The sequence below is a fragment of the Dendrobates tinctorius genome, unplaced genomic scaffold (genome assembly GCF_039654945.1).
Source record: "Dendrobates tinctorius isolate UK_male_01 unplaced genomic scaffold, ASM3965494v1 ptg000064l, whole genome shotgun sequence".
In the NCBI taxonomy this organism is placed as follows: Eukaryota; Metazoa; Chordata; class Amphibia; order Anura; family Dendrobatidae; genus Dendrobates; species Dendrobates tinctorius.
The window spans coordinates 11337460-11361744 of NW_027361732.1; the positions used below are offsets into that span (position 1 = coordinate 11337460).

At 42.6% G+C, this 24285-nt stretch overlaps 1 protein-coding gene across 2 annotated transcripts in view; it reads left to right on the plus strand.

Annotated features, from left to right (window-relative positions):
- Positions 1-692: 692 nt before the first annotated feature.
- Positions 693-24285, plus strand: part of ENOX1 (ecto-NOX disulfide-thiol exchanger 1) — an 835160-nt gene continuing 811567 nt past the window's right edge. For both annotated transcript variants that reach the window (XM_073580298.1, XM_073580302.1), the window contains exon 1: positions 693-918. The gene's annotated coding sequence lies outside the window, so the exon portion shown is untranslated. The remainder of the gene's footprint in view (positions 919-24285) is intronic.

Below are 24285 nucleotides of genomic sequence, written 5' to 3' on the forward strand. Positions count from 1 at the left end.
TAATTGTACTTCAGTAACCATGGAAACTAGAAACATCTGATTAAAAGATCTAAAAACACTGAAGCAACAAACTTTGGGAAAACCAAGAAATGTTTCCCTTGCACCAACTTTTGGCCGTGACTGAGCTGAGCTGAGCGGCCCTGGTCTACCGACAGGACTCTAACCCTACTGCATGGGATGTTACTGTATGGGGGAACATAACGCGCTTCTCTATTCCATACAGCACAAACCCCGGTGACATAGGGGCATGGCCGCGACCTGTCCCGCTGCATACGTGGTGAACATGAGCCTCATGCATCCGTATTTTATTCCGATTTTCTTACCCCAATGTGAACGATCCCTTAACCTCACTAGGTCACCAATGGACAATCTGGTCATAATTCTCCTTATTTCTATATGAGGGGCACTAGGTGATTGGGAAACATTGGTTCTTGCTTTTTAGGGAAGTTTATGGTGCCCATGGTCCATCCTGCACATAAAGCCTGGCATCTTGCCATGGGTCAGGCAGGGTGACCCCATGTGTGGACAGAGTTGGCGCGGTGATCGGATGCCAGGCTGACCTTGGCTGCTGGGTGTAGTGATGTGTAATCCGTGTGTGAGCGCTGTGATGCCCTCCTGCCTGCCGCAGCTCTGATAGGCGCCTGCCTGGAAGTCCAGCCCAGGCTTTCCTCCTCTCCGGCAGGCAGCGGCGGTGGTGGCAGCGGCAGCAGCAGCGTCCCTCCTCCTCCTCCTCCCCGGCTGGCATTGTTTATGAGTGGCTCTCGGTCGTGCTTCCCCCATCTGCCGGCTCGCTCCCTGCTCCCAGGATCCCCGCCACGGGGCGTCAGGCTGCAGCATTTCCAGCCGCTCTCGGGGGCCGGGACAAGCTCCTTTCTCCAGGCTGCGAGGACGGGAGGAGGGCACAGTACTGGCACAAAGGTAGGAGTGACAGCAGCATTGCTTCCCCACGGTCCTGGCAGCTCCCGCGGTACCCGCTGCCATATTCCCCGGTACCACCCGCCTGCCCTGATAGCACCCGAGAAAGTTTCCCGTGCACAAAGCTCATCTCCTTTGTCTTGTCCCCCAGTGACCGGGATAGTTCTCTACTTGGCTCTCTGCTGGCCAACACGTGTGGGGTTCAGGGCTGGTGGGCACCTTGTGCGGGCACTGTCCTGCTGACACCCACTCACACCCACTTGCTGGTGCTAGCCTGTGTGCAGTAGCTGCATGTATAGGATGTGCACACAAGGGTCAGCTGGCGGGGCTGAGACTTTGTTCCTATAGAAGTGATTTATATAATGGAGCACTCCACCTGCCATCAGGTGCTACTGTGTATGCACAACTGGAGGTAAAGTAGTGAGGTGACGGGGACAGATGTTTTTTCTGGACTTTTCCTTGAAGATCACTCCAATAAGACCCTAGAATGGCTGCTTCCAGAGAACAATAGCTTGCATCCATAACCCCTATAGAGATAAAGGTGTGATATGTCGTGGGCGGCACGGTGGCTCAGTGGCTCAGTGGTTAGCGCTGCAGCCTTGCAGCGCTGGGGTCCTGGGTTCGAATCCCACCAAGGACAACATCTGCAAGGAGTTTGTATGTTCTCCCCGTGTTTGCGTGGGTTTCCTCCGGGCACTCCGGTTTCCTCCCACATTCTAAAGACATACTAATAGGGAATTTAGATTGTGAGCCCCATCGGGGACAGTGATGATGATGTGTGCAAAATGTAAAGCGCTGCGGAATATGTTAGCGCTATATAAAAATAAAGATTATTATATGTCCATCAGGTGATTGGTGTTGCTGGAGATACAGCTCTATTCAGCGCTGACATCTGTACGGGGGCCAGTTAGCCGCTGCTGCGCCAGGTGACAGAGTTTATGTGATTGGCATGGCTGTCACTGGCACTCTCTTATCTCTCATCTCCCATTGTACCCCTTGGCTGAGGAGCCCTGTGTCTGCTCTTCCCTGATGTGTGTGCAGCTACAGACTTCTTCCCATTAACCTCTTCATACGCCTGCGGCTCCTATAAGTCCCCTATGGAATAAGCTAAAGGATCAAATGAAATCTGTGTCCTCCAGAATAGAACATCTGGTTACTGGGGTGCGTGGTGTTATCACAACCGTCCCTGGACTGCGAGAACTGATGTGTGTCCAGTTAGGATGGCAAATCGTGGAGGTTGTAGAAAAAGTTGTTAGAAGTTCCTCTCCTCCTTATTATAGGTCTGAATTTATGTACTGCTGCTAACAGTGCAATGGTGACTTAGTCACTGCCTTGTTGAAAATCGTGCCACCTCGTATACGCCATAAAATATGCATATCCCTTTTAATGCCGCACGATGAATCCCACCTAATTGCCTGTGTGTCTCTCAGCATTGTTCTCTCTTCATATTACCTCGGTAATAAGGTTAGTAATTCTCCGTACACTTGTTCCCTCTGCTAAAGGGGCGCTTGCCATCAGTCAGTGAGCGCACTCTGTGCAATACTTCACTACTGCAGTCACTGACTACTGCTGTAGTCTCTAAAGAACTACAAGTCCCAGATGTAGGGGAGCTGGGTTTGTAACCTGGCACAACTTACCATGGCCTCACAAAGTGACAGGTGACTTTCACAGATAAAGTTGTCAAAGGTGTTTTGTCAGGGTTTACGCAGTTTTTTATTGTGTTGATATATATATATATATATATATATATTGTGTAAACAGTGTATTGTTGTATTGAATAAAATGTGTGTGTATATATATATATATATATATATATATACACATGTACTCCTCATTTTGAAACCTTAGAAAAATCTTAGCTGATATTAAGTGTCTTTTTCTGACACCTATTCAAAAATAAATGTGTGTGTGTGTATATATATATATATATATATATATATATATATATATATATATATATATATAATTTTTTTTTTTTTTTTTTTGCTTAAGTGGTACCAGAAGACACTTCATATCGTGCTACTGAAGATTTTTTTAAGGTTTCACAATGATGAATATGTGTGTATGGCTATAACCTCACAAATGTTTGGCCACATGGTGTAAGCATCTGCACGACCCCAGAACCTACATACTGTTTGCATATGATTACATTTACGGCCAAAAACTCTTAAAAGGTTTGGCTATGGTCGCATCTGTGTTGGAGGTGCTGTCAGCAGCTTCTGTCATAGTCCATCGTGGTGTCCATCCTTTTGACAGAAAGAACAAGGATGCATGCTGCGTTATTCGCATGTCAAAGGTACAGACAACTTGATGGAACCCAACATCCCCAGAATAAGTCAGTAGAGTGTTTCAAGTGCTGTTAGTTGGTCCAGAGGAGCTGGTAATCTAATGTCTACATTGCCAACCAGGAGTAGATGCAATGGATCTAGGGGTACCTACTCTTCTTGTACTGGGCAGTTTTTACTCGGGGGTACTGTAATGTTATTTGTTTCAGTAGAGGGGGCTTGGATGGGAACACTGGAAAGGAAGAAGTAGTGGAGTGTTATTTTATAGCATGAAGTGATTAATATAATAAAAATTACAATTAACTGTGTTCTGTATAGAACTGGCATAATTTGTGGAACCAAGAACTGTTTTAACCAGCCTAACAATATGAAGCAGCTGCGAGGTGTATGCAGTATATGGTCGGGTACGACAAACTGTGCACGGTACTATTTTAAATGGATTCATTTCTAGATTTACTTGATTGGTCGTAAAGTGTCCTCCCGCTGGAGCTTACAAGGCTACATTCACTCATCCGGTGAACACATCCATGTGCTATGCCCATTTTTGAAACAGACAACATGCAGACCCAAAGAGTTTCATTGATCCATACACACTTCTGTTTTGAAAAACTGATCCATTTTTGTGATCCGTGAGACTCGGAGCAGGTCCTATTCTCTTCCGTTACGGGGATCCGATAAATACAGCTGAAATACAGAAGACTTTTTTTGTAATTCAGTTCTTTGTAAGGTATTTCATTCATTTGTAACTGATTCGTTGCTAAGCGTCAACGAATACAAAAAGAAAAGTTCTGATATTCCACCTGCTAAAGTTTTTAAAACAGATGAGGAGCGAAAAGAAAACAAAATAGAGACAAAACGGACGACGTGAGAGAAAAACGATCTAATGTAAAAATGGAAATGGATGTGTGAATGCAGCCTAACGTAACTTTTCTGGAAATATTGCTATGTGTATTATTATATTGGACATTATACCTAATAATTTAGTTTAGATTTCAGGAAAAAACCCTCTATTGTTACAAAAGCTCTCAATATATTGTAAATGTGTCATACTTTTCCTAGGAAAATTAATATTGTTATTTTGAGCCAGTCAGTGTGCCAGCCGCTCTGTCAACCTGAAGCGTCAAATGAATCAGATGTGACAGAGCTGCTTCTATGTTGAATCCATGGCTAACTTTTGCTTAAAACCCAGTGGGGCTCACGTATCTGTGACAGAAAAATGGCATTGATGGGCATATGGCAGTTGAAATGTGTTCCAATTCTATCAATGGAAGTTGTCAGCTTACCCATCCTTTACATATTTCAGAAGCCCGTCAGATTGTGTTGTGATCAGGCTGGTTCCTTCTAGTTCTGTCATTTCAGAAGTATGGTGCAGATGCCGTCATGTTCCGTAGCACCGCAACAATCATGACACTATTGATATGTGGAGCCCAATATAATATGTACTGTACTTTTTCTTTACTTTTTAGACTTCATCCACACAAGGGCTTTACAAGTTATTGAATTGGTCACAGAGTGCTCACATCTTTGTATTACAGATATAAGGCTTCCTTCACAAGTTGGTCTTTAAATATGTGTGAAAAACACTACTGGTGCCATCAGTGGTTTTCCATCAGAGTGTCATCAGTGTTTTTCCAGTATGGATAAAAAATGTAATTACAAAGCTTCTCCTATTCTTTGCTATGTAAAATACGTGTTTTTCCCTGACCCATAAACATGCATGAGGCTTTGCCATCCATGTTGCCAGAAAAAAAAGGACATGTGCATAGCACACCTTGTATTGGAGACTATGGCCGGGGTCACACTAGTGTGTGGCATCCGATGCAAGAGCATCAAATGCGATATGCTAATGATCCTCGACTCCTGCTCTGCTGCGAGGGGGAGCCGATTGTCACGCTACTGTGCTCCGAGCCTCTCGCACAGAGAAGATCGGAGCACAGCTGCAGAGGAGGTGGAGAAAGTAATTTCACCATCTCCTCCATTGCCGGGGTCAGCGTATATCGCACAGCACTCAGATGATATCCGAGTGATGTGCGCTGTGTCACTTGCACCCATAGACTTATATGGGTGCGAGTTAGCCAATACTCGGTGACAATCGCTGCATGCTGCGATTTCTCTTGCATGTAGAATACGGGCGAGGAAAAAAACACTGATGGGAGCTGCCCCATAGATTAACAGTGGTTCGAGTGCTATGCGATGTTTTATCGCATAGCAATCGTCCATATTCAACGCAAGTGTGACCCCGGCCTATAGGTGTCCATATACCTTAGCAAAAAGTTGACCTAGCCAGTGATTTTTATGGTAGTGTCTCACTATGCAATATGTGTTGAGGTGAGCCATATTTACTTTTACATCAGCTGAAGGATCAGACATGTTGGATTCCCCATTAATAATCTTTATTTTTATATAGCGCTAGCAAATTCCACAGCACTTTACAGTTTGCACACATCACCACCACTGTCCCCGATGGGGCTCACAATCTAAATTCCCTATCAGTATGTTTTTTTGGAATGTGGGAGGAAACCAGAGTACCCGGAGGAAACCCATGCAAACACAGGGAGAACATACAAACTCCTTGCAGATGTTGTCCTTGGTGGGATTTGAACCCAGGACTCCAGCGCTGCAAGGCTAACCACTGAGCCACCGTGCTGCCCATTGAGAACATATGGAAGAGGTCAGCTCCACATGCCAGGCAGAGTGTGCATATGTGGGGCATCCGACTGAAGATTATAGATTGAATTATGTGTAGAGAAGTAGACCGGCACAGCTCACCATTCCTGGACTACCACACAATACCGAGTTAAGACTTACGGATACCTTGCCATAGAAAAAAACCAAGCAAAAGTCCAAGCAAATGTCAATGATGTTGAGAGAGATTATGGCGAAAAATGGCAGTCACCGTCTTAGCAATGTCCTTCATTGAAAAATCATATGAAAAAAAAGCAGGTGAACATAGGGTGAAAACGCACTGAACGGACGACGTCCGTTTCGCGTGAAGCGAGTTATTTGCACAAAACAGCGGTCGTCCATTGAGTGCGTTTTCACCCTATGTTCACCTGCTTTTTTTATGATTTTCCGATAAAGGACATTGCTAAGACGGTGACTGCCATTTGCCATAATCTCTCTCAACATTATAGATTACAGATTGATCAACAGTTTTGTAGGAAAAGTTACCGTACTTCATTCATTTAATTTAGTCATTAAAGCTGCTGTTCATTCTGGGCTTAGGAGTCCAGTGGACAGTGTTATTAGTGGTACCCATTGATAAGTAGGACTGCCTTCTGGACTCCTAAACAGAGAACGATCAAGGATTTAAAGCACTCCAGTGCTTTGTTTTGTTTTTTTGTTGCAGTGCTGTAGTAGTGCTACTAATGTAAGATCCCTGCATCTAGTACTGCACTTTCCACCCGGCATCGTCTTCAACTCTTCCCGGCGCCCCTCCGGTCCCTCACCACCATTTTGTGATCACAACTTCCGACTGACTAGAAATCAGAAGTAGCTGTCACATTCTCTCAATGCAAGTTTATGAGAGGCAGAACAAGGTTCTCATAGGCTTGCATTGAAAAGTGACCAAACACAGTGGGCAGATAACAACAGAAGATGGCGGATGGTAAGTATAAGACTGCGGGGCTTTACATTAATAGCACCACTCCATCACTGCAATAAAAACATCCGGCGTATAGCATTGAAGAAAAATGTTACAAGGTCTACCAACTCTCTTCCAACAAAACTATGTATCATTCTGCTCTATAGCGTGCTGTCCTCATGATATGCCATCACAGGATGCTATCACTTTTAGTAAGGGGAATATCCGTTTAAGGCTTTGATTAAAAAAAGAATTTGGTCAATATGTATTTTTGAGTACAAAAAAAAAACAACCAAAATTGCGTCTTATCATTCATTAGGGATACTTCCAGACTGTCTCCACTTGCACACCTACACACTGATGGCCCACTAGTCCCCAATGCTGGGATTCTGCAACTCTTTTAACTTAGCAACATAGCATTGTGGATAAGGGTCTTGTCTCCCTACTGGAGTGTTTCTTTAAGGGCAGCCAGGTACATTTTTACTCTTGGCAGCTATATAAATGTCTTCTGTTTGACTCTTCAGGCTTCTTGATGGCTTGTTTATGATTTCTGTGATAGTACACATTCATCTCGCTGCTCGTCATAATCTTCCTCTTTCCTTCAACTGTTCAGAGCATAATAGTCTTTTTCATTGAATTGGGTCATAATAGGATTAAGTTACAACATAATCATTGCTGCTTCAAGTGGAAAAATAGGCTATATTTGATCTAGGATACATTTATATACTTTTCTTGCCGTGAACAACAGTATGAAAAGCAGAGAGGAGTCAGTTGTTTCACCTGGTTCACTAACGGTACTTTCACATTGCGTTCCGGCACCAGTTTGATGGCCCCACCGAGCCTTACGTCCAAACCCCCAGCAGAACGAGATCCGGACATATGCGCCCACAGGGCCATAGACTGGACTGGTGCCGACAGAGCTCTCTGATGTGCATAATTTTCAGGAGTGTACACCTACTGGAGGCGGACACTCAGCTGCAGTCTACAACGTCTGAGGATCCACCTCTAGTAGGTGTACGTTCTCGAAAATGATACACGTCAGATTTCACATTCGATCTGCCATTAGACAGGGAGGACAGGACCAGCCCTGGGATTGTGAGGATGCCACAGCCTACACCCATTTTGGTTCCATCACATTACGTACTTGAAGTCCGCTGTGGATCAGTTTTCCAAATGTGAAACTCAACTCTAGGCCACAATCACTCATTCAGTATTTGGTCAATATTGTAAATACACTCCAAAATCAAAAGTGGGACGATCTGGCCATGGACACACGTTGAGTATCTGGTGATTTTTTTTTACCTCAGTATTTGTAAGCCAAAACCAGGAGTATGTGAAAAATGCAGAAGTGGTGACGTTTTTCTAAGATACTTTTCCTCTAAGGCCACGTGCACATGTTGAGTATTTGGTAAGGTTTTTTTTACCTCAGTATGTGTAAGCCAAAACCAGGAATGGATCAATCCGAGGAAAAGTATAATAGAAATACGTCACCACCAGCGGTGAAACATGTGATTGTTCCACTCCCTGTTTTGACTTACAAATGCTGAGGTAAAAAACTCACCAAATACTCAACATGTGCATGTGGCCTTGGAGGAAAATTATCATAGAAACACGTCACCACTTCTGTATTTATCACCCACTCCTGGTTTTGGCTTACAAATACTGAGGTAAAATACTGACCAAATACTGAATGTGCGAACTTAGCCATAGGCTGAAATTGTGATTTTTCTCCTGTGAACCTCAAAGTTAGGCCGGAGTCACATTAGCTTATCACATCCGATGCGAGAACATGGGATGTGATATGCTAATGACAATCGGCTTCAGCTCTGCTGCGAGCGTTAGCCGAGTGTCAGTGTTCTGTGCTCCGATCCTCTCGCATCAGAGAATCAGAGCACAGGTGCGAAATTAATTTCTCCGTCTCCTTCATTGCCAGCGTCCGAGGGAATCACACTGCACTCGCCTTATATCCGAGTGCATAGTGATTAGACATATATTGGAGTGTGCGATCCGAATATCGCATGCAATCGCAGCCTGCGGCGGTTTTTTTTTCCATCCCATTGCGATCCAATCAGGAAAAAAAACGCCAATGAGGACACAAGCATAACATTAAATTGGCATGGTACAAATGTAATCAGATTTTTAATCAGATTGCATTCGTCCGACTAAGGCTGGTTTCACACTTGCTTTTTTTTGCTCTGCTTTTTAGCGAAAAAAAGCATGCGTTTTTTCCCCTACACTTTAACATGGGTGCGCATATGTGCGCATACAGATGCACACGTACGCGTTTGTATGCGCATGCGTCTTTTTGCAGTGTGCGCTTGCGCGCACAAAATGCATCCTGTTGCATTTTTTGTGCGTTCGACTTGCCCCAAAAAACCGCATGCGCACGCAATGCGTTTTTTTTTTACAGCAAAGCACCCATTAAAGTCTATGGGTGCGCATACGTGCGCATTGTAATGCGCATGTATGCGCAAAAAAAGCTTGCTTTTTAAAAAAAAAAATGCACCAAAACCCGCAAAAAAAGCACACAAACGCATGATGCGTTTTTTTCATGCGTTTGTGTGCGCAAAAAACACGCAGCAAAAAAGCGCAAGTGTGAAAGTAGCCTTAATCATAAGTGGGAGCAAGCCATTAAGTCCACACGTTGCGGATTTTTCTGAAGTGTCTCATGTGTCACATTGCGGATTTTGAAGCATAAAACGGGTGAGATCGGTGTAAAAAAATAAATAGACAGAATATGTGAAAATTCACACTGCAGTGGAATTTCCTCGTGTGGACAAGATTTATAAAAGTTCAACCTCTTGCCTTGTACTGCAGTCCGCTGTGGATTTTATATGCATGTTGGGCACTGAGAAAGCTTTTCCCACCTCTGAATATATCTAAAAGCAAAATCCTAAATACATTTCTGCTGAAAAATCTCAATGTAACCTATTCTTCTTCTGCATATTCTGTGCTCTGCGGCGTCCGTAGTGGTGCTGCCATTTAGCACCTAATGGAAATCACAGAGGTGTTGTGCTCTAGACGCTCTGCTGGCAGCGGCACATGCCTGCAATCATGTAATTATGTGCACAGTAGTTCCCCTTCCCATGACTCACATGCTCAGTTTGTTGACATGTCATTTGTGACTTCACCATGGGGTGTCATGGTGATTCTTAAGAGGGGGTAGGAGAAGAAAGCTAATTTTACCTTTGTCTTATACTCAATGCATATGTGATTCCAGAGAAGTCTAAAAGCATTATTTAGATTTAAAATGTATCATTTTATATGATGTAACATTTTTACTGCATTTGATGCTTTTTTTTTTTTTTTAGCAAAAACTATGCGCCAGATTTATAAAAACTGGTAAAAAACATATTTGTTGACCATAGCGACCAGTCAGTGCGCAGTTTTAATTTTTCAAGAGTATAATACAAAAATACAAAATGAAAGCTGCACTATGATTGGTCGCTATGCACAAAAAATAAAGTTTTTTTTTACACTGTTTCATAAATTGCCCCTATGTGTGGAATAACAGATAATGGCATAAACGGCACCAGGTATTGATACTATATCCTCAGGATAGGTCATCAAAATCACACCCTCCACCCCCACCGATCAGCTGCTAGCAGTTATCATAGGTAGCGGTTGACATTGTAGTGCCGGGTGTCGGACCCTTACCGATCTGATATTGATGATCTATCCTGAGGATATGGCATCCGTATCTTGTGATCAGACAACCCTTTTAACATAAGCCATGAAGATCTCAACCATCAAGTCCTACTTCCAGAAACTGCGCTTCCAAGTGATAAAATAGATACCGTATATACTCGAGTATAAGCCGACCTGAGTATAAGCCTACCCCCCTAATTTTGCCACAAAAAACTGGGAAAACGTATTGACTCGAGTATAAGCCTAGGGTGGAAAATGCAGCAGCTACTGGTGAATTTAAAAAAAAAAAAATAGATAGCAATAAAAGTAAAATTAATTGAGACATCAGTAGGTTAAATGTTTTTGAATATCCATATTGAATCAGGAGCCCCACATAATGTTCCATACAGTTCATGATAGCTCCATAAGATGCTCCATACAAAATACACCCCATATAATGCTGCACAAAGGTTAATAATGGCCCCATAAGATGCTCCATAGAATAATATGCCCCATATGCTGCTCCATAAAGGTTATGCCCCCATAAGATGCTCCATAGATTATGCCCCCATATGCTGCCCCCATAAGATGCTCCATAGATTATTCCCCCATAAGATGCTCCATAGATTATGTCCCCATATGCTGCCCACATAAGATGCTCCATAGATTATGCCCCCATAGCTATTCCCCCATATGCTGCCCCCATAAGATGCTCCACAGATTATTCCCCCATAAGATGCTCCACAGATTATTCCCCCATATGCTGCCCCATAAGATGCTCCATAGATTATGTCCCCATATGCTGCCCCCATAAGATGCTCCATAGATTATGCCCCCATAGCTATTCCCCCATATGCTGCCCCCATAAGATGCTCCATAGATTATTCCCCCATATGCTGCCCCCATAAGATGCTCCATGGATTATGGTCCCTTGTGCTGCCGCTGATGCTGCATTTAAAAATAAAAAAATTACATACCTCTCCGTCGCTGGGGCCAGGTGCCGGTGTCACTGCTGGCACCTAAGATATTCACCTGTCCTGCGTCCATGGCTGCTTGCTGCTGTCTGGCACGTCATCTGTCAGTGACGTTCAGACAGCAGAGGGCGCGGTGACGTGGTTAGTGTGCACTGCGCCCCCTGCAGTCTGAACGTCACTGACAGATGACGTGCCAGACAGCAGCAAGCAGCCATGGACGCAGAACAGGTGAGTATCGCTTACTTGCCTGTCTTGGCGCTGTCTCTTCAGCCCCCAGCTTCTGCGCGATCTCCCTTCCTGCCTTCAGCGGTCACGTGGTACCGCTCATTAAAACTCATGAATATGCGCATATTCATGAGTTTAATGAGCGGTACCATGTGACCGCTGAAGGAAGGAAGGGAGATCGTGGAGCAGCTGGGGGTTGAAGAGACAGCGCCAAGACGGGTAAGTATGACCTGACACCCCCGCCCCCCCTCCCCCTCTGACCCCCTGGTGTATATGACTCGAATATAAGCCGAGAGGGGGACTTTCAACTCAAAAAGATGGGCTGAAAATCTCGACTTATATTCGAGTATATACAATAGTTTTCTTTATTTATCCATGTTGTGACGTTTCAGCCCGAGAAATGGTCTAATGGAGCTGATATAATGTACAGTGGGTGAATAAAGAAATCAAATTGCCACAGTGATGATCTTAGCATGTTTTTTGTCAACCTGTCATTTTACCAATGGCCGACATCCAGTCGTCTGTTGTAAAAACATTTGGACAATTTATGTAAACTTTTGGAATAAATACTTTGTGAACTATAGGTCAGATTCATCAAGAATGACGTTTTTCATGCCGGTCTTGATGAGGGATGGTGTGGAGTGGGAGGCTCCTGATTTATTATGGGGTGCATTCCTCTTAATGAATCAGGCGAGGTGGGAAATGACGAGCACAGTCCCTATTGGAGTAAAATTAGTAGCATTATGAATGTCGCCGCTCATCATGAATGTGATGAATGGTGTCATCCCGCCACTGTCCCGCCCCAGCTCCGCTCACTATGTTGGTGCTGGGCAAAAATGTGTGGAAGCGCCAAAAGTAGAAAAATTTTTGCCCAGTCTTATGCTGCGCAAAAATGTTGCAACTTTTGAAAGCTGTTTACACCAGAATTCTGTTGAAAACCTCTGATGAATTGGACCCTAAAGCCTTTGACCTAGTGCCATATTTATAAAGCCTCTGTAACCATATGTGAAACCACTACGATGTGTCAGGAGCAATGTGCAAGGCCTTAGCTTTGCCAAGTTACACGTGATGTAAATTGAAGGCAAAATGACAAATGCCACTTGGTAAAATGTCCCATCATCAATATGACACCATTTGTTAATTACACACGTTACCAAAACCTCACTTTTTTGTCTACACTAGTTATCCAATGCTGTGTGAAAGCTGAAACCACCCTCCATACCTATGTGAATGGTTCACGTTGGAGGACAGGACTCTGAATCAATGAGCTCCGCGTATTCGGACCTCCCTTCACTGTCACGGTATTGAATACACCTGGTCAGATAATTAGACCCTCTGTTATGGAGTATGGTACAGCAACAGATCTATACTGGGACCAGTCAAATATATTTAGCAGGCATTTCTTGGAAGCTGTGATGGGAGGTCTCCAGTGCTTTCATAAAATGTATTTACTTTCGGTGAGGATTTACTGCCAGAGCACCTTATCTAATATATGTAGCCTTGTCATGTGGATAGTAGCTCTGTATACTCATTGTGCGCTGACATTTCTGCTACTTTAGATTGTGTCTGTACCTACAGAAAACTAACACATTTATTTCTGAATGTTGGTGGGGGAGGAGGACATACAGTTGTGGCTAAAAGTATTGACACCCCTGCAATTTTGTCAGATAATACTCAGTTTCTTCCTGAAAATGATTGCAAACACAAATTCTTTGTTATTATTATCTTCATTTAATTTGTCTTAAATGAAAAAAGCACAAAAAGAATTGTCCTAAAGCCAAATTGGATATAATTCCACACCAAACATAAAAAAGAGGGTGGACAAAAGTATTGGCACTGTTCGAAAAATCATGTGATGCTTCTCTAATTTGTGTAATTAACAGCACCTGTAACTTACCTGTGGCACCTAATCACACTTGCAGCCAGTTGACATGGATTAAAGTTGTCTGTCCTGTGTCCTTGTGTGTACCGTACTGAGCATGGAGAAAAGAAAGAAGACCAAAGAACTGTCTGAGGACTTGAGAAACCAAATTGTGAGGAAGCATGAGCAATCTCAAGGCTACAAGTCCATCTCCAAAGACCTGAATGTTCCTGTGTCTATCGTGCGCAGTATCATCAAGAAGTTTAAAGCCCATGGCACTGTGGCTAACCTCCCTAGATGTGGACGGAAAAGAAAACTTGACAAGAGATTTCAACGCAAGATTGTGTGGATGTTGGATAAAGAACCTTGACTAACATCCAAACAAGTTCAAGCTGCCCTGCAGTCTGAGGGTACAACAGTGTCAACCCATACTATCCGTCGGCGTCTGAATGAAAAGGGACTGTATGGTAGGAGACCCAGGAAGACCCCACTTCTTACCCCGAGACATAAAAAAGCCAGGCTGGAGTTTGCCAAAACTTACCTGAAAAAGCCTAAAACGTTTTGGAAGAATGTTCTCTGGTCAGATGAGACAAAAGTAGAGCTTTTTGGGCAAAGGCATCAACATAGAGTTTACAGGAGAAAAAAAGAGGCATTCAAAGAAAAAAAACACGGTCCCTACAGTCAAACATGGCTGAGGTTCCCTGATGTTTTGGGGTTGCTTTGCTGCCTCTGGCACTGGACTGCTTGACCGTGTGCATGGCATTATGAAGTCTGAAGACTACCAACAAATTTTGCAGCGTAATGTAGGGCCCAGTGTGAGAAAGCTGGGTCACCCTCAGGTCATGGGTCTTCCAGCAGGACAATGACCCAAAACACACTTCAAAAAGCACTAGAAAATGGTTTAAGAGAAAGCACTGGAGACTTCTAAGGTGGCCAGCAATGAGTCCAGACCTGAATCCCATAGAACACCTGTGGAGAGATCTAAAAATGGCAGTTTGGAGAAGGCACCCTTCAAATATCAGGGACCTGGAGCAGTTTGCCAAAGAAGAATGGTCCAAAATTCCAGCAGAGCATTGTAAGAAACTCATTGATGGTTACCGGAAGCGGTTGGTCGCAGTTATTTTGGCTAAAGGTTGTACAACCAAGTATTAGGCTGAGGGTGCCAATACTTTTGTCTGACCCATTTTTGGAGTTTTGTGTAAATGATCAATGCTTTGCTTTTTGCTTCATTCTCTTTTCTGTTTTTTTCCATTTAAGACAAATTAAATGAAGATAATACCAAAGAATTTGTGTTTGCAATCATTTTCAGGAAGAAACTGAGTATTATCTGACAAAATTGCAGGGGTGTCAATACTTTTGGCCACAACTGTAGAGACACACATATATTATAGGTGTCATTTACTGTACACCGGGTGGTAGTGCTGCCCAATTATACCAAACGCAGCAAAACTGATATTTCCCTATTGAGAACTGCATTGGCATAAAAGGTAATGTTTCATATTGCAACAAAACTGATTAACACAGCAATAAGAACATTTATAAATCTCCATTCAGTAACACAGCAGATGTCACCGATCATCTCTTAAATACCTTGTGAGAAGCCGGGAATCTTCTGGCTGTGATGTTAAAAACCACTTTGGAGCAGATCTCAAGTACAACGGTTTGGTCTGAGTTTACAAGGATATATTTTTGACTTACAACATTCCACAATCATATACGTGGCTGTTGTTCAGGTGACCACAGCTAGTGGACCATATTCACATTCTATATAAAGTGCTGGTTTTTAGGTTTTCACGTTGTTCAGACTGCTCGGCCTATCCTGGCATAACCGTGGCAACATTTACATTAACGTGTATTTTTTTATATCTCTGTTCTGTGTCTGTAAAGAATGAAGGACACTCGATGACCCTAAAGACTGTTACATTTGAGTTCACAAAGTTTGCGTTGCAAAGACTTTTTATGGAAATCTGACCTACAAATAACTTGTATTTTTGGGGTATTTAATGTACTTTTTTGTAACAGCTGAACGGTCTCTCATTCTTTAACCAACATGTAAATTGTATTCTATGGGAAAAGGATCGGGAGAGTAATTTGGCCCTAGTAGTCGGTGTACTATTTACCGTAGTTGTTTCCTTATGAACAACAAATGGTGGGCAGAGCATGCAGTATGCCCCTTGCATCCTCTTGGTGGCGCTAGACTGATATAAGGTTAGGGTTGCAATTCACAGAGTACAGTCCAGCCTCGTGGACATGTAGTGGAGGGACCCAGGCTATTTCCAGAGCATGTGTTTGTGACACCGATTAGTTCCATCATACTTATAGCAGTAGATAATTTGTAACCAAGTACGTTCCTGATTATCTGCCAGTGTAAACATGTTGGTCTTAACTGTTTGTCCTGTAATCAGATCATTTTTTGCCATTGTTATCGGCAGCACATCTCCTTTTGTAAATGAGGGATATGCTGGAGATAATTTGAGATAATGTATGGCTTTAGAACTATTATATTAGCAACTGTTCTGTCTCCATCATTGTTTGTCAGCTCATGTAAAAAAAAAAAACTGGTAAACCAGCACCGAACAACTTGTGTATAGTAGATCAGCACCCACGGGCTGAAATGTACACAACGAAATGTGAGTGTTGCATGAATGTGAACCGCTATTGCTGAGCTTGTATTTGTGACACTGATTAGCTCCAGTTTAGAGCAGTGCCAAAAGGTGAGCTGCTATTCCTGGATCCTACCAGAGTGTGCGAGCAACAGGTGGAAGTTTGGGCCTGTAATACTGTTTTCCTTCCAATTAGGCCTCTTTCACACATCAGTATTTCATCAGTATTTGTATGCCAAAACCAGGAATGTCTCCAAAATAAGGAACAGGAGTCAGTCTTTCAATTATATTTTTTTTCTCGGTAAGTTCCATTCCTGGCTTTGGCATACAAACATTGATGCAAAATACTGACCAAACACTGACGTGTGAATGAGCCTTTAGACTTTAGAGTGTGCCATTGCCATACAAAGGATGTAATCTCTCCACTCCTTTTTTGAAAGGTGCTGACTGGTGGCCATCTGGTAGAAACTTCTTCGGAAGTGTTTACTTTTTCTTCTGCATGACATTAACTAATCATAAGTATTATGCAGAAATAAAAATAGATCACACCTCCATAATAGATTAGACTCCCCTTTCTCTGTGTGAGATATGTAATGTTACTCAGCTCGGCTCTGCTCTTCTCACTGATATCACTACTGGCATATACTGTAATTACCAAGGAGGGAGAGCAGAGCCATGTGTCATTACAAACATCTTTTGAAGCTCTCATCTCAGTGTCACTGTGGGAGGAGGAGTATAGAAGAGCTGACAGCAGCTGTTAAGAGTACAGCTGCAAGAGGTGTTTGTAATGACACAGAGCTCTGTTCTACTCCCCTCCCCCCACACTGACTGCAGAGCAGCAGATGTAGAGGTGTTTGTAATGACAGAACTCTGTTCTACTCCCCTACACCCACACTGAGTGCAAAGCTGCAGATGTAGAGGTGTTTGTAATGACACAGAGCTCTGCTCTACTCATCTACTCCACTTGTAATCACAGTAGATTTTAGCAGTGAGATCAGTGAAGAGTGCAGAGCTGTGCATCAATATATGTGTTAGGCCGGGGTCACACTTGCAAGTGCAATGTGAGAAACTCCCACAAGTCTCTCGCCTTAATACCCGGCACTGCTGCCGACACTGGGGACTGGAGTGCTCAGCTGCATAGAAAGACATTCAGCCCGCACACTCGAGTGCCGAGTGTCGGCGGCAGTGCCGGGTATTGATGTGCGAGTTTCTCGCATTGCACTCGCAAGTGTGACCACAACCTTACTCAGAGAAAACTGGGTCTGACCTTCCAGGGGCGTACTTTTTTTTTTTTTTTTCTTTACATTCACGACTCTTCCTTCTCATAAGGGGTAAAATGTAAATGCCATTACAGACGAATCTCCACTAATGCCCCCTTGGCTAAATGGGAAATTAACATAATAATTTTACAAATTTCAATCTTTACAATGAAGATTAGAAATTAAGAAATAAAGTTTACATTTTTTTTTCAGCTCTGCAGCCACTATCCCATGATGGAGCCAATTTAACTATTGAAAGCTCTTCTTTAATTCCCCAGATTCTGAAGCTCTTATTGCTGCAATCCTTCCACCGCTAGCGCATTATTCCACTTCGCAGGCTCCTCCGCATAGTGTTACATGTCTTCCTAATGTAGCAGCACTACCTGATGTGGGAACCCCAGCTAATAGGAACTACTTAGTCACCATTGCTGGAACAGCAGTTGTCCTCCTAGTATCACTTTCTCTTGCTGACAGCGCCCATACATCTGATGACGTCTCATTCCTACAGTAAAAGTCATGCTGCGCTATAACTTCATTGTATGCAAATGAGAAAAGTAATTGCATGCAGAAGGTAATGCCGAGCAGAGTGTAATCACTGGCCTGTCTGCTCTCTGTGCCCTGCAAATAATTGACTGCTGAGTGACATGCACCTGCCGGCCAGCTCCCTGTCACATCATTAAGGCTACTTTATACTTGGATGATAAATCTCTAGCTTACTGTTATGTTGCTTGTCCCAAGATGCAGCCGTGCTACCTAGGAAAACATCAGAATTGGAGAACTGAGCCGGTTATAGACAAATGTTTTCAGAAGCGACCTACGGAGGTCACCAAATATAGAAGATCTGAGCCTCCAGCAATCACTGTAAGTGTGCGGTCGACATAAGATAGGGGAATAAGAGATTTCTCTTCAAATTACTAATGGTAGCAGCTGCTGCACACTTGATGAGTGTTGGAAGTGGCAGGGATATGAAAGACACCTGCAATATTGCATTACCCTGCCTTATCTGAACAGAAACATGCTATAAAAGGAAACCAACATAATTAGTACTAATCTGCAGCCCAGATGTACAGATCACCAACCCCGGCCTCATCTGCTGGCCTGGACATTAGAGAAGCTTCACTTCTGGGCAAGTACGGTAGATCAGCTAAGTCCACACTTTCCATGATCATATCCGCAGTTTTCTTTACTATGTGATACTGTGCAATTATGGGAAATTGTCAGAAGTACCAGACCAAACAACACATTTCTGTCACTCCAATGTGACAGATTTGTTACCATCTCATGGATTTTAGTAATATGTTGCATTTTTTATCCTTTCATGTGTCACTTTTGTTTTGGTGAAGAGGGCCATTTATTCATACTGACGACAGGGAAGATCATTTCATACTAGTAGAGCCAGATCAAGGTTGATGTAGGCTCTTAGGGTTCATACTCACTTGCGAGAGACTCGCACGATTCTAGTACGAGTCTCTCGCATGAAAACCTAGCAGTGCCGCCTGCACTCAAACCGAAGCGTGCAGCTGCATAGAAATACATGTAGCCGCACGCTCCGGTCCCAGTGCCGGCGGCAGTGCCAGGTTTTGATGTGAGAGACTCATACGAAAATCGTGCGAGTCTCTCGCAAGTGAGCATGAGCCCTTAAGCAAAATATTGGATGGGAGCCTCTGTCCAGTAACAATACAATATAATACTTGATTGGCCATATACAATACATAATTGTTGGCAGATCCCACGGATGTCAGCAGAATCTGTGGGCAAAGAGCATCCCAACCACCTCCATGTCTGGATTTGGGTACAAAAGCCTCAGGTATTTTATTTTATTTAAGGTAAGCAGAAGTAGAAGTGTCGCTAATTCACTTCTCCCTATGACAAATTATATGAGCGCCCGGCCACTGTATTCCTTCTGATTAACAGTGAAGGTAGATGGGGATTTTACCATTATTAACATAATCTAAACATATTAATAATGTTTTTAATGTAGTAATTTACTTGAAAAAGCCACAAAATTATGTATTCTGACATTTAATAAAAATAATTTTATGCTACAAAATACAAAACGTTTTACTTTTCCAATGTCTTACTGATGTTAGTATGTTGAAAACGCTAAAGAGAATTTGGCCCTTCTGCTCCCGCATATCGCACTGTAATTTATTTATATTATCTGAATAACTTATATAAGAAAAACATTCTGTATGGATCATATGTGTAACGTAAATGCTTTTGCTTGGACTTTTAAGTCAATTATTTTTCCACCCATTCTACATCATGGGTCTCCAACCTGTGGCTCATGGACCCATGATGTGTGTCTCAAAGCCGTATACCAGCTTGGTGTATTGGCATCATGTCTAGTAAACATCTATGGAAACCAGGTGTTACGATTCTTCCATTTAGTGAGTGTCTGTTTTTCTGCCCTATGGAATCTGGGTCTTGATGAGTTGTTGGTGTTTTGATTCACAGCTCGACCATCCAATCTTGTCATGGGCATACTGAGCTGTCAGTACTTTGACAGCTCGGCTGTCCACTCTATGACTGGGAGGTGCTGGGCTTTTCTCCAGGTGTTCTCTATTCTGGAGATTGCCCATCTAGGATCTGTTTACCTCTGATGCCTGGCACACGTAGTGTGTGCCTCCTGATGAGTGCTTGCATGATTCTGTTGTGCTGAGTTCTGATCTTCCGCTGCCTGACCCTTTGGACCATGTTTGTCTTGTCCTTTTGCTTTGATTTGTTATCTCCTGGTATTTTGACCATAGACCATGACCTGGTTTACGCCTTTGCCTTTCCCCTTGGTTTTTTTTTTGTGCTCCCTTGATACTGACCCCGCAACGTCTGACTCCTCTGCCTCATGCTCTGTCCGTGAGTAGTGATTAGTGTCACAGCAGGCCTCAAATGGTGACTTTTGTAAGTAACCCTACACAGATGAACAGATCTGTGTACACCCGCCTTGGGGTGGAGAAATAAGCTAAGTAGTGATGGGCTGTCTGGATCTATTTGGTGATGAGGAACATTTTGCTCCAGTCATCAAAAATAACTGGCTCTTCTGGATCCTAAATGGATTCCTATTAAATATATATTCACTGATATGGTGAACACATATTTAAGGCAAAATCACTGCTGTCCAATGTGGTTGAAATCACGCTCACCTGCATCCAGCCAACAGATGACCTGGGTGGGTAGGGTTTTAGTGGCATGGTTAGGATTTTGATTGCATTGGCAGGCAAATAATGTCATTTTTCTCCCAGTGAGAGCCATTCTGAAACTCCCAAGTGGCTTTTACTGGGGTGTTGGCTCCCATTGTTTGCTAGGTACTAAACTGAAGATAGGATGATACTGCAAGATAAAGGTAATTGAAGCTGGATGCAGTAGTTTGGTGAGAATGCTTGATGTGAGATTACCAAATTGGGGTTAGGTGGGAACCCCTGGATGTTAGTATACTGTCTCAGTATGATTTCTGATTGGAAACTTTAGTTATCATTATTCCGATAATGGGGGTTTTAAGTGTCATTACTATGGAGGCCTTTGGCTGCAGCTTGTGACTCTCAGAGCTGAATGTGGCTCTCAAGGTAAAAAAGGTTCGTAACCACTGATCTAAAGTATGCAATTACAGAAATCCAAAAGTTAGAATCAAATTCTATAGTATGGAAAAACCTTCTAACTAAAGCAAAGTCTCTACAATATATGAACTGACCCAAAACAGAAAGTTCTCTTTTTTTGTTATTTTACATAAAAAATGTTTAAGGGCTCGTTAATATGACTGTACTTTTGGTCTCAGTGCTGCCCGTAAAAAAACGGACAGCTCTCGGACCAATGTTATTCAATAGGTCAATGCAGAGAGTGATTTTTGTCACTGTCCGGATCTGGGTATGAAAAAAAGTGCAGCTTGCACTAGTTTCTTCTGTAAATCAGACGTGACTCGCCCATTCAAGTTTATGGGTATGCAAAAAAAAAATCGGATGCAATACGGAGCCACGGTTTAGCATCCTATTTTTTACAGATGTATTGCAGTTCTTTAACACTGGAAACCATAAATACTCTTTGAAATGATTAATAGTTGCTCTACTGTCAAAAAAGATGGATTGTATATGGACTGCACACAGATGGCAAGTGAGAGGAAAAAATTGGCCGAGTTTTCTGGATGCTGTATGATTTTTTTTTTTTTATTTTTTTTTTAATCTGCTCATTTCTGAACCTGGCCTTACATGCAGAATGGCATCAATGTAAAGTTTACACCAGTGATAAATGTGCAACAGGCTGCAGGTGAAGCAAAAATGCAGAGCTGTCAATCAGCAGAGGGATATTGCCACAGGCTGGTCAGTAGAAAAGATCAGCTGTAAACCCACAGCAGTCAGTATTATCTGTCTAGTGCAAGGGTGACATTGACATATCTGGTTGCTGTGGTTTTAGTGCGGATTTGCACCTCGAACAATGTAGGTAAATAATTTCTTCTGAATTGTAAAATTTTCAACATTCCAGAATGTTATAGGCGTGTATTCAGACATAAAAATATTTCTAGCTAGCCATCACGCTGAACTATAATAATCCCTATGATTATTCCCAGACAATGGCTGTTCCAGGGTCAGTGAGTAGTTATATTGCTGTTTTGCTGCAGCTAAAGAAAATCCAAAAGATTGGTGGTAGTAGTAGTAGTATATACCTGTGCACTTTATTGGCTTAGAAGCCAATGTATCAAAAGCTGAAAATTACAGTGTAAATAACGCTCTAATGCATTATAAAGGTTGTGTTCTCTACAGGTAAACACTAAATAATTATCACCAAGAATCTTATTATAGATTTGATCCCCTACCAGATGTGGCGTCAATAAAGTGAATGTCCACCCTTGAATACTATTTTATTTTCTTGTTAAAACTAATCCTAATCCTTGTTGGAAATACGCTACTACTAGGGAAAAATGAAAGCAGCTTACAACCTCCTCTCCCCGTTTAGAACATATGCACATTCAGCCAAAGGGAACATACATGTGTTTGGAGAGTTTGCTAGGATTAGATGTTGGCCGACAGCGTTCAAATATGTATGGCAACTTTTAGATCTCCAAATCCCCTTAATAGTAGGTAAATCCTAAAAATGTGTCCGCTTGTCGTTGACCTCGGGGGAATTTTAGGAGCTTACTGTGTACTGTTTGTGCGTAGAACTCGATAACATCAGTATGTAGACCCTATGCTCTTCCCACCCAGTTTATTGCTGCTATGATTACTGCCAAACTAAAACATAACAATTGTTAAAAGGGGATGGCCAGGCTTGGGACAAAAAGTCTGCAGTCACTCTATTTGACTACACACTGTCCAATTGAGACAGTGTGCATGTTGTCACAATTCACTGGTGTTCCTGATGCAAGCTGGTGGTCATGTGGTTGCATGTATGTGATATGCATACTTATGGTCATATACTGATAAAGCCAGGTCGGTTTCTCTCAATAGATATCAATTGTAGGAAGCCAGATGGTTCTAGATGGCACATGACTGCTAGTATAAAAGTCGCATATATGCAGGCGCAAGACTGTGCGCTTACTCCGGAAATACTGGGCAGTCTGCAGTCACATAGAGTGACTGCAAAATTTTGTCTCAAACCCAGAAAACCCATTTAAGGTCCTTAGTCATTGGCTAAAGCAAACTCTATGGGTATAAAGAAAAGTTACTGATTGCCTATTGTCTACATCAAGAAACTTGCTTCCAACAATTATTGTCTTTTAGCCTGTCGGGATCCCTCAGATATCTCTTTCATCTGAAGGACCGATGTTCTTGGGTGTAAGGCACCATATGTCTCTAATTGATTGCTCCGTCGAGAAGAATAACACAGACACAAGCTGTATAATACAACTCGGGATGCCTGCTGCGCGCCTCTGCTTATCAGTTAGGCTTCCATCTTTTATAGCAAAGAATTTAGACATTTACAGTCATGCGCAGTATAAAATGATTTCACAACTTGTTTTCTACAAAGAAAGTCATATAGGCTAAAAAACAGGAGTATTTGACCTTGGTTCGCAAGGGAGATGTCTGAGACATCTCCTCGAAGAAAAGATAAAGTTCAGCAGAATTCATTTAACTCATTCAGTTCTTATCATTCCCCCCTTTGACATCTTCATTTTCCACAATCTGGAACACTGGATCCTGCAACAACAGCGGCTAGTGGCTCGTTCACCAGGTACTATCCCAGGCCGACGGGTTGCCCAAGGGAGACAGGTCTTCTACCTTCTCCATCCCCCAGATACTGAAGCCACGTCCATCATTGCAAGAGTACGCTCCTTCATGCCAGAAATGAGATGTCAATCTAGGACTCAAAGGAATAATAGTTAAATTCTTGTTGTTTACAGTCAAACTTCCTTATCTATTTCTACATCTTTTCTTGCATACAGAGATACACCAAAAAACAAGTTTCAGTAACACATATATTATAAGGAGACAAACGGCAATACGTAATAAACTTAGTATAATCCCAGCTATCCAGCCTCCAATACCCTTAAACCAATTAGCTGGATTAAGAAAAGAGAAGGTGTCTGACCACCCACTGTCCTTAGTACGATTATTGTCTTTATCGTACTGATCTCTAAGTCTTTGAACATCCTCTATTTTTGATCTTAACTTTAAACTACTGTTGGGATCTATATAATGACAGCAAGCGGGTCCGATGACTTGACACATACCTCCTTGCGCTGCAGTTAAATAATCTAGTACTATGGTATGCTGATTAGTGACTATGATAAGCTGATTTTGGACAGCAACGGTGGTGTTCAGTATATCCAATATATCCCATATTTGGTCGTCTAAGTAATCTGTAGCCCTGACTAATTTATCCCACATTTGAGTAATCATAGGATAAATAAAAATAGAACTGACAATTTTATTAGCCACACTCATCTGCACTATATGTGGTCTCCCAGAGAGGCGAGGTGTATTGTCAGCAGCTCTTTTGTACAACGTGTGTTTAGGTATGCTCTGAGT